We start from the raw sequence: 8,758 nt of genomic DNA, 5'->3' as shown, positions 1-8,758 counted from the left end.
GGGACCAGTTCATAAGCCGTTCATGCAACAGCTCTTTGGTGCCTCCTCTGTGCCAGGGGCTGGAAGGGGCATGGGGGACACGGTGAAGAGAGATGGAAAGAAATAAAGTGTGTCAGTCAAGGATGTTTGATTGCCTGCAACAGAAACAGATTTTGTCTCACAGCAGCAAAGCTGAATTTATTGAAAGGAGAATGAGCCACAGAATTCCAAGAAGTTTATAGAACCAGCTTGGAAACAGGTAGGAAAGACGGCAGCTCAAGCTGGAGGGGCTAAGAAGAAGGAACTATATAGGAAGGGTCTAAGAGCAGAAGAATGTGGTCAGTGCTGATAGGATAAAACACCTCCAGCCATGTCTTCCATCTGCTGCGTTCCAGAAGAAAGCATGGCAGTAGCCAAGCCTAGGTCACACATCTGTCCCTGGCCATGTGGGGATGATCACAGGAGGGAATCAGCCTCTCACATTTGTGGGAGGTGGGGCTCCACTGGAGTTATTGTCCTAAAAAGACCACATACTATGGTGGATTCCCCACAAGGAAACTGAGATGCTCCTAAGAGGGGGAGGTGAGATCCAAGCTGTGATGTGAAGGATCAGTCCACGTCAGCCCAGGGAGCGGGCGGTGGAGGAATGCTGTGGGCAGAGGACACTGCCAAAGGCTGGATGCTGTACAGCATGGAGCAGTTTTGAAAATGGTAAGAATCCTATCTCCCCACTTTACATGATTCCTTACTCTTTTTTTTTTTTTTTTTTTTTTTTGCCGTACGTGGGCCTCTCACTGTTGCGGCCTCTCCCGTTGCAGAGCACAGGCTCCGGACGCACAGGCTCCGGACGGGCAGGCTCAGCGGCCATGGCTCACGGGCCCAGCCGCTCTGCGGCATGTGGGATCCTCCCGGACCAGGGCACGAACCCGTGTCCCCTGCATCGGCAGGCGGACTCTCAACCACTGCATCACCAGGGAAGCCCTGGTTCCTTATTCTTAAAAGGGTAATTCAGTTGAGGTGCAGCCTCGGGTAATGATGCCGTGGAATGGGGGAAGTCACCATCTTCCTGGGCTGGAAGCAGAGGGTGAGGAAAATGTGGCAGGGGAAAGGCCTGCTGAGGCTAGCAGGGCTGCTCCCGAGGGGTGCTCTGTGTTGAAGAGCTCTGAGTGAGGAAAGATTGTTCCCTGCAGCGGGTAGGAAGGATCTTAGAGCTAGAGGCAAGGTGAGAGCCAGAAGGCTGCTGCTGTAACCCAGCAGAGGCAAGACCAGGGCTAAAGAGGTGGAAAAATGCATAGGAAAGAAAGGCTTTGCCATAAATTAAAAAGGATCCCCAAGGACAGTCTCTAAATGTACACAACATGGCAAAACCTCTGAATCTCCCATTGACATTTTAGCCACGATTGAGACACCCAGGGTTGGTGATGTCACTTGTACAGAGTGGATTTTAGAGATGGAAGGACTGGGTTTAAAACCTCCCACTCTACTGCTTTCTTGCTGTGTGGCCCTTCAGGCCTCACTTCACTGCTCCAGATTTCATTGAGGATAATTTCTTCATCTCCCTGTGCTGGACATCCATCTGCGGTTTGAATACTCAGCATCTGTTCCCCTCTGTCTAGTAGGACCTCTGATGTTTGTTTGAGGATCTGTCCTGTCTTCATTCTCCAGGAGTAGAGCTCATCCCCACTCCCACCTGGCAACAATGATTGGTTGGAGGACAGGCACACATCCTAAGCCAGTCGAATCAGAGCGAACCTTGGGAATTTTTTTAGAAGCCACTGGAATAGTGTTAAGTCTTTTCCACTGAGTGAAACTCTGAAGTTAGTCATTCTGCAACCATCTAGGCTTCAATATGGAGAGAGCCACAACATGGAGGTCAAGAATGGAGCCACAGATGGATGGCAGAGATGAGAGACCAAGAGAAAACAAATCCTAATGACCCTCTTTTAGCCCCTGGATCAAGCTTGACCTGAAGCCAAAGATACTCCAGGATTTTTATTACATGTAAATTCCTACTCACGTTGCTGGTTTCACCCAACAGGAAAACAGAAACAGATTAGGTCTGCAGATGCTGCAGTCTCAAATCACTACCTTGACCCCAGGGCTAGAGTTTGGTTGGTGATGTATTTCAGGTGAACTTGGTCCTCTGAAGCAGTTGACCCCTGGGTGTGTTCAGTAATCGAAGCCGTTCTCAGACACGCCCATGCTGGCCCACCACTGCTGCGGTGAGGAAACAGGGGCGGGCCTAGCTGGCTGCAGTGGGAGCTGCGTGGGAGGGGCAAGGACCGGCGGCGCTGGGCTGGGCGGGAAGGCCCGCAGGTGTGCATTGCCATCCCCATACCAGCATCCCATGCACTACGACTGCCTCTCAAAGAGGTGTTTCTCGCCAGGAGGTGCCGTGGATGCTTGTGACACTGCCTGGGAGGAAATGGGAGGTGCCAGGATGGGCGTCTCATCATGGAGGCGTCCAGGTAGGGGCACAGCAAGATCTCCTTGTTGGGGTAGTAATAAGGCATGTGGAGTTGGGGTGGGTTTGGGGTACTTGTGCCAGCCCCTCCTCAAAGGAGCTCATGGACCCCTGCAGGATCACCATCATCATGGCAATCTGAGCTCTAATGACAAGCACCTGGCACTCGACTGGTGTTGGCGGGTTCTGTGTCGCTTTGGTCCACACTCTTTGTCTCAGTAGTGCCTAGTGCGCAGGCGTAGGAGCCAGGGGCTGGGTTGAATACCGGTAGCTGTGTGAGCTGGGGCAAGCGGCTTGACCTCTGTGCCTTGGTTTCCCTATCTGTCAAGAACCGGATAATAATAGCACCAGCTTCATGAGTTGGTTTGAGGATTAAATGAATTAATACCTCTGGGGCTTTAGGACAGGACCTGGCTTCTAGTGAGGGCTGTGGGTCTATGGGAGGAGCGTTTTTAACAAGGCCTGTTTTGAGCTGAGTGGCAAGGGTAGGCCCTGGACCAGGGCTTCTGACTCCAGATCTGCCTCTGACTCAGCCAGGAACGGGAGGGTGATGTTCACACACTCCAGCGCAGCTCATGCGGGTGCATTCACGCCCTCAGAACACAGAAGCCTCCAGCCGAATCTCTCGTCAGGTGTTCCATCTGAGTCAGTGGTACGTGGGGCCCATTGTCATTAATTATACTCAGAGCAAGGCTGGGTCCGCATTCCCATACCCACCTTGGCAACTGTAAACAGCTTAGGGACACCGAACAGAGCTCCTTGTGTGTTTATCAGGGTTCATAGGCTATTTTTGCCTTCTTCTTTTTATTTTTTTTCCTTTGGCTGCACCGCGTGGCTTGTAGGATCTTAGTTCCCTGACCAGGGATTGAACCCAACGCCCTTGGCAGTGGAAGCCCAGTGTCCTAACTGCCAGGGAATTTCCTATTCCTAACTTCTTAACCTCCCAACTTCTGGCTGCTTTGGTGTTAAAGGGATTCGGTTGAACAGCTGACCTGACTTCTTTCATGGTGGCAAAACTCAAGTCTTCCCCATCCACTTGGTGTGACTGAGTGAGGAGTGTTGTGGACGTGCGACTCCTACATTGAGGCTCCTTGTGTCTTGTGGACACACCCTAGGTTTACATAACAAGCCCCAGGACCTACTGGAGATAAAATGAGATCCACTTCCACTGGGCCAGCTGCCCAGATTGGCTAGTTTATGATCGTCTGGGACTCCCGTCTCTGAAGCTGGGGTGTGAGGGCTGAGGTGAAACATTAGTCACTCTGAATAATTCCCCGCTCAGCTTTGGATAATAGCAAGTTCCGGGCAAAAGGGACAGTTCCTCTGGTGCGACAGCAGCCTCTTGACTAGACTGTTGCAGGAGTCTTCTAAGTCATCTCGAGCCTTCTGTTATGCTCCCCTTTTTTGGGTAGGGGCACCCCAGGTGGCATGCACGATCTTAGTTCCCCAACCAGGGATCGAACCTGTGCCTCCTGCAGTGGAAGTGTGGAGTCCTAACCACTGGACTGCCAGGGAAGTCCCATGTTATGCTCCCTTCTTATCCATCCCCAAGTGGCCACAGGGAGGGCTCCGTGAAATATGATGATGTCATTTGCTTGCTTAATATCCTCCTGTGCTTCCCGCAGCCTAGAATAGCACTGTTCAATAGAACTTTCTGTGATGAAGGAGATGTTCTGTATCTACGTTGTCCAGTATGGTAACCCCTAACCACATGTGGCGACTGAGCACTTGAAATGTGGGGAGTGTGTCTGAGGAATTGAATTTTTAATTGCATTTTATTTCAACCAACTGAAACTGAGGTTGCCACATATGGTTAGTGGCTGCATAGTAGACAGCATCAGTCTAGAGAATGAAACCAGAGTCTCAGCCATGTCCCAGCCCTATCTGAGCAACTTTCATTTTTTTGCCAAAATTCATTCAAACTGGGGATTCCAACCAAAGCAAATGACTTACAACTCCCTAAACTTTGTGCCCACTTCACACCTCCAAGCATTGGCATCTGCTATTCTCCCTGCCTGGAATGTTCTCATCTCCTGCCCAAACATGCCTTCAAGCTGCCTGCCAGCCAAACAACCCTCCTTCAAGCCATAGCTCCCATATTACTTCTACCATCAAGCTTTATCAACCACCCCCTGCCCTCCCCATGCAGAGCTAACCACCCCTCCCTTTATGCATCTGGCAAAGGCATGCTCTGAGGCCCTTCCAGCACTTACACTGCTGATGTGTTTCCCATCTCTGAGTAAAGGCAGCCTCCAGGAGAAAAGGTTCTGTGTCATATTCGCCTCTGCGTCTCCAATGCCTGCTGCAGGGTTTGGCTCAGATCAAGCAGTCATTAGATGGTGGCTGAAGAAATAAAATTATTGTAGTAGACATAGGTCATAGTTCAGGCTGTCTCGCATCCAACTTCCTGTCTTAATTTACCCCAGTCACTTCTGGGGCCTTCTCTTTCTGTGTGGCCTTGGGAGTTGGAAGTTAAAGGAGAAGATTTTTTTTTTTAATAGGAGTATAGGTGATTTACAATATCGTGTTAGTTTCTGGTGTACAGCAAAGTGATTCAGTTATATCTATATATATTTTTCAGATTATTTTCCATTATAGGTTATTATAAGATATTGAATATTGTTCTCTGTGTTATACAGTAAATCCTTGTTGCTTATCTATTTTATATATAGTAGTGTGTATCTGTTAATCCCAAACTCCTAATTTATTCCTTCCCCATCCCCTTTCCCCTTTGGTAACCGTAAGTTTGTTTTCTATGTCTGTGAGTCTGTTTCTGTTTTGTAAATGGGTTCATTTGTATTATTTTTTAGATTCCACGTGTAAGTGATATCATATGATATTCGTCTTCCTCTGTCTGACTTACTTCACTAATATTATCATCTCTAGGTCCATCCGTGTTGCTGCAAATGGCAAAATTTTGTTCTTTTTTATGGCTGAGTAATATTCCATTGTATACATAGACCACATCTTCTTTATCCATTTATCTGTCGATGGACACTTGAGTTGCTTCCATGTCTTGGATATTGTAAATAGTGCTGCAACGAACATTGGGGTGTATGTGTCTTTTCCAATTAGAGTTTTCGTCTTTTCTGGGTATATGCCCAGGAGTGGAGTTGCTGAATCATATGGAAAGTCTATTTTTAGTTTTGTTTGTTTGTTTGTTTTTTGTGGTACGCGGGCCTCTCACTGTTGTGGCCTCTCCTGTTGCGGAGCACAGGCTCTGGACGCGCAGGCTCAGCGGCCATGGCTCACAGGCCCAGCCACTCTGCGGCATGTGGGATCTTCCCGGAACGGGGCACGAACCCGTGTCCCCTGCATCAGCAGGCGGACTCTCAACCACTGCACCACCAGGGAAGCCCTATTTTTAGTTTTTTAAGGAAGCTCCATACTGTTTTCCAGAGTGGCTGCACCAATTTACATTTCAAAGGGGAAGATCTTTTCACTGCCCAGGCCAGTCTTTTCAGAGACTAATGAGGACGTGAGGAATGCAGTGAGGCCAGGATAGATAGAGGTAACACTCGTCATAGCAGCAGCACACAGGCCATACCACTTCTGTTGCCCAGCCTGCCAGAGCTCTGAGATTGATTCTCCAGCCTCCTGCCAAACATGTAAGTCCCTGATGGCCTTCCAAAAATTCGCTGGGAGAGTTGGCTGGCTCTTGGTCATTGGCTACCAAGTGACCCTTAGCAACAATCATACAGAGAAGCTTCCAGGTCCACAGAGCCCTGCAGGAGGAGAGGGCATGTCCTTTTGTGATGAGACTCAGGGGGTGACAGGGCTGAGCTGTCACGACGCACAAAGCTGAGGTTGAAGCCAGAGCAGAAGACCCTCCCAGGCAGCTGAGGAGGACCTACCTAGCATTGCAGGGAGATGAAGCTGACCATGCCAAGGGCTCGGCCTGTGCCAGGAAGGCAGAGCACTGTGCACTCCAGTCAGAGTGACTGGGATGTCTGGGTGACTACAGGCTGGGCCATCCCATGGAGTGAGGTAGAGGAGACTCCAAGTGATGCTGAAGGATTCTGTTGATAGGGATTGGTAAACTGAGGGCCATGGAAGGGTCTTGGGGTGTTTTTGGTAAGTGTTATTGGTTGGGTTTCTATTCTCTTAAGTAAACATCCCTTCAAATACACTGTGAACTGAGAACTTTATTCATCCATTCAACAAAGTTTATGAAGGGCCTCTTCCTCTGCACAAGAGACCATGCCAGCACATTTTCCCACCTCAGGACCATTCCCCAAGCTGTGTCTCCTGCCTGGATTTCTCTTTTGCCTTGGCTGAACAGCTCCTACCCATCATTCACACTTAGTTTAAATGTCACTTCCTATGGAAACCCTCCTTGACACCCAGATTAGGTCTCCTGGGCCCTGGTACCTCATGTTATAGCACTTACCAGAGCTATCATTGTGTAGGTATTGGTGGGGCCATTTGAAGAAAGCTTCTCTTGTTGCTAAGTGGCAGGCTCCCAGAGGGCAGGACAGGGTCTGTCCTGTTCATAGATGAACCTCAGCACTACATGGTGCAGTGTCTGACAGCCAACGAATATTTGTTGAATGAACGAGCAAAGGAGGGGAGGTGAAGAGGAAGGAAGGAGGGGAGGAAGGAAAGGAAGAAAGGCAAGGTTGCAGTATTCCCCCTGGCCCTCTGGGTGCCCACAGTATGATATCTGTCCCTAATTATGCTCTGTGCCCTTAAAAAAGGAAATAATAAGTAGTCTCTCCAGGCCATGCACTTGGGGCCAACCAGGGTAAAGACTGTGTCCTCCATAACCTCATACCTGATCCTTTGTAGGGTGAACTCCCCAGGGTTCTGGCCAAAGACAACTCAAAACAAAGTCCCTGCTGCTATGTCTGAATGTTCATGTCCCCTCAAAATTCCCATGTTGAACTCATAATGCCCAATGTGATGGTATTAGTAGGTGGGACCTTGGGGAGGTGATTAGATCATGAGGGTGGAGCCCTCATGAGTGGGATTAGTGCCCCTATAAAGGAGGCTCAGGGAGCTCGGTAGCTCCTTCCTCCATGTGATAATACAATGACAAGTCTGTGACTCAGAAGAGGGCCCTTATTTGACCACGCTGTCCTCCTGATCTTGGTTATGGAGAGAGAAGCATTTTAAATGTTAAGGGCTACTGCCAAAATAGCTGCAGCCCCATGATCCATTGCACCTTTGAGTTTAATCTCTTTGTGTTGGGGTAGATTTCACACAAAGTCTGGAATTGAACACTACATTTTGGCATCAAAACTGCTGCTCCAAAGGTGTTAGAACTCGCTTCCTAGTGCAAGTACAGCTAACATTGGCAACACCATCTAAGCATTCTTCATGAGTTCACTCATTTAATCCTTACATCAACTACCCTTTGAGGCTGGTGTTGTTATTCCAGAATACCAATGCCAGCCTGAGGCCTTGACCGTGCTTGGATGGCAATAAAGTAGCCCATCCAAGATTCAAAGTCGGTGTCTGCGGCTTCCCTTGTTTGCTGTTCAGAGTTCTGGGTGAGCAAGGGACTGACAGGGTCTCAAGTCACATAATCAGACTGAGGCTTCTTTAAAGGCTTCTTCAAACCCATACATTCATAACTGACTTAACTCAGGAATTCACCCACATAGAAAAGCCAATGAGATTTGCAATGCAGGCAGTCCTACAATATGATAAAAATACAGATCAGGGGTTTCACCTGGAGGCTTGTGAAAGGCCTAATAGGAGTTGCTGCAGCAGAGACAGTAATTGGGGGTGAAGTCATCATCATAAGTAACATTAAAAACAAAAGAAATGGAGTTTGGGATTAACAGACACTACTATATATAAAATGGATAAACAGCAAGGACCTACTGTATAGCATAGGGAAACTATATTCAATATCTTATAATAACCTATAATGGAAAAGAATCTGAATCACTTTGCTGTACAACTGAAACTAGCACAACGTTGTAAGTAAAGTATTAAAAAAAAAAGGAAAAAAACAGAAACACAGGCAAACTATTTTTTTTTTTTTTTTTTTTGGTCTCATGGGTGAGAGTGATATGCCCAGGCCTCAGCATTTCAACCTGCATCCTGTGACGTTTCCCTGACGTGGAGCACAAAGACATTGACCTCAGCACCTTCTCCGAGTGAAGCTTTCCCATGGTTCTCTGGGGTTATTGTAATATACATTGAATTTAAAAACAGTCCCAGTCTTCAGCCCATCAGGAGTGAAACTGCAGTCTTTTTTTTTCCTTTGACACTTTTTACAGAGAGAAAATGTGTGACTTTTCTTTTTTTTTTTTTTTTTCTTTTTGCGGTACGCGGGCCTCTCACTGTTGTGGCCTCTCCCGTTGC

This window comes from Mesoplodon densirostris, chromosome 10 (assembly GCF_025265405.1).
Source record: "Mesoplodon densirostris isolate mMesDen1 chromosome 10, mMesDen1 primary haplotype, whole genome shotgun sequence".
NCBI lineage: Eukaryota > Metazoa > Chordata > Mammalia > Artiodactyla > Ziphiidae > Mesoplodon > Mesoplodon densirostris.
This window is presented reverse-complemented; position numbering follows the sequence as displayed.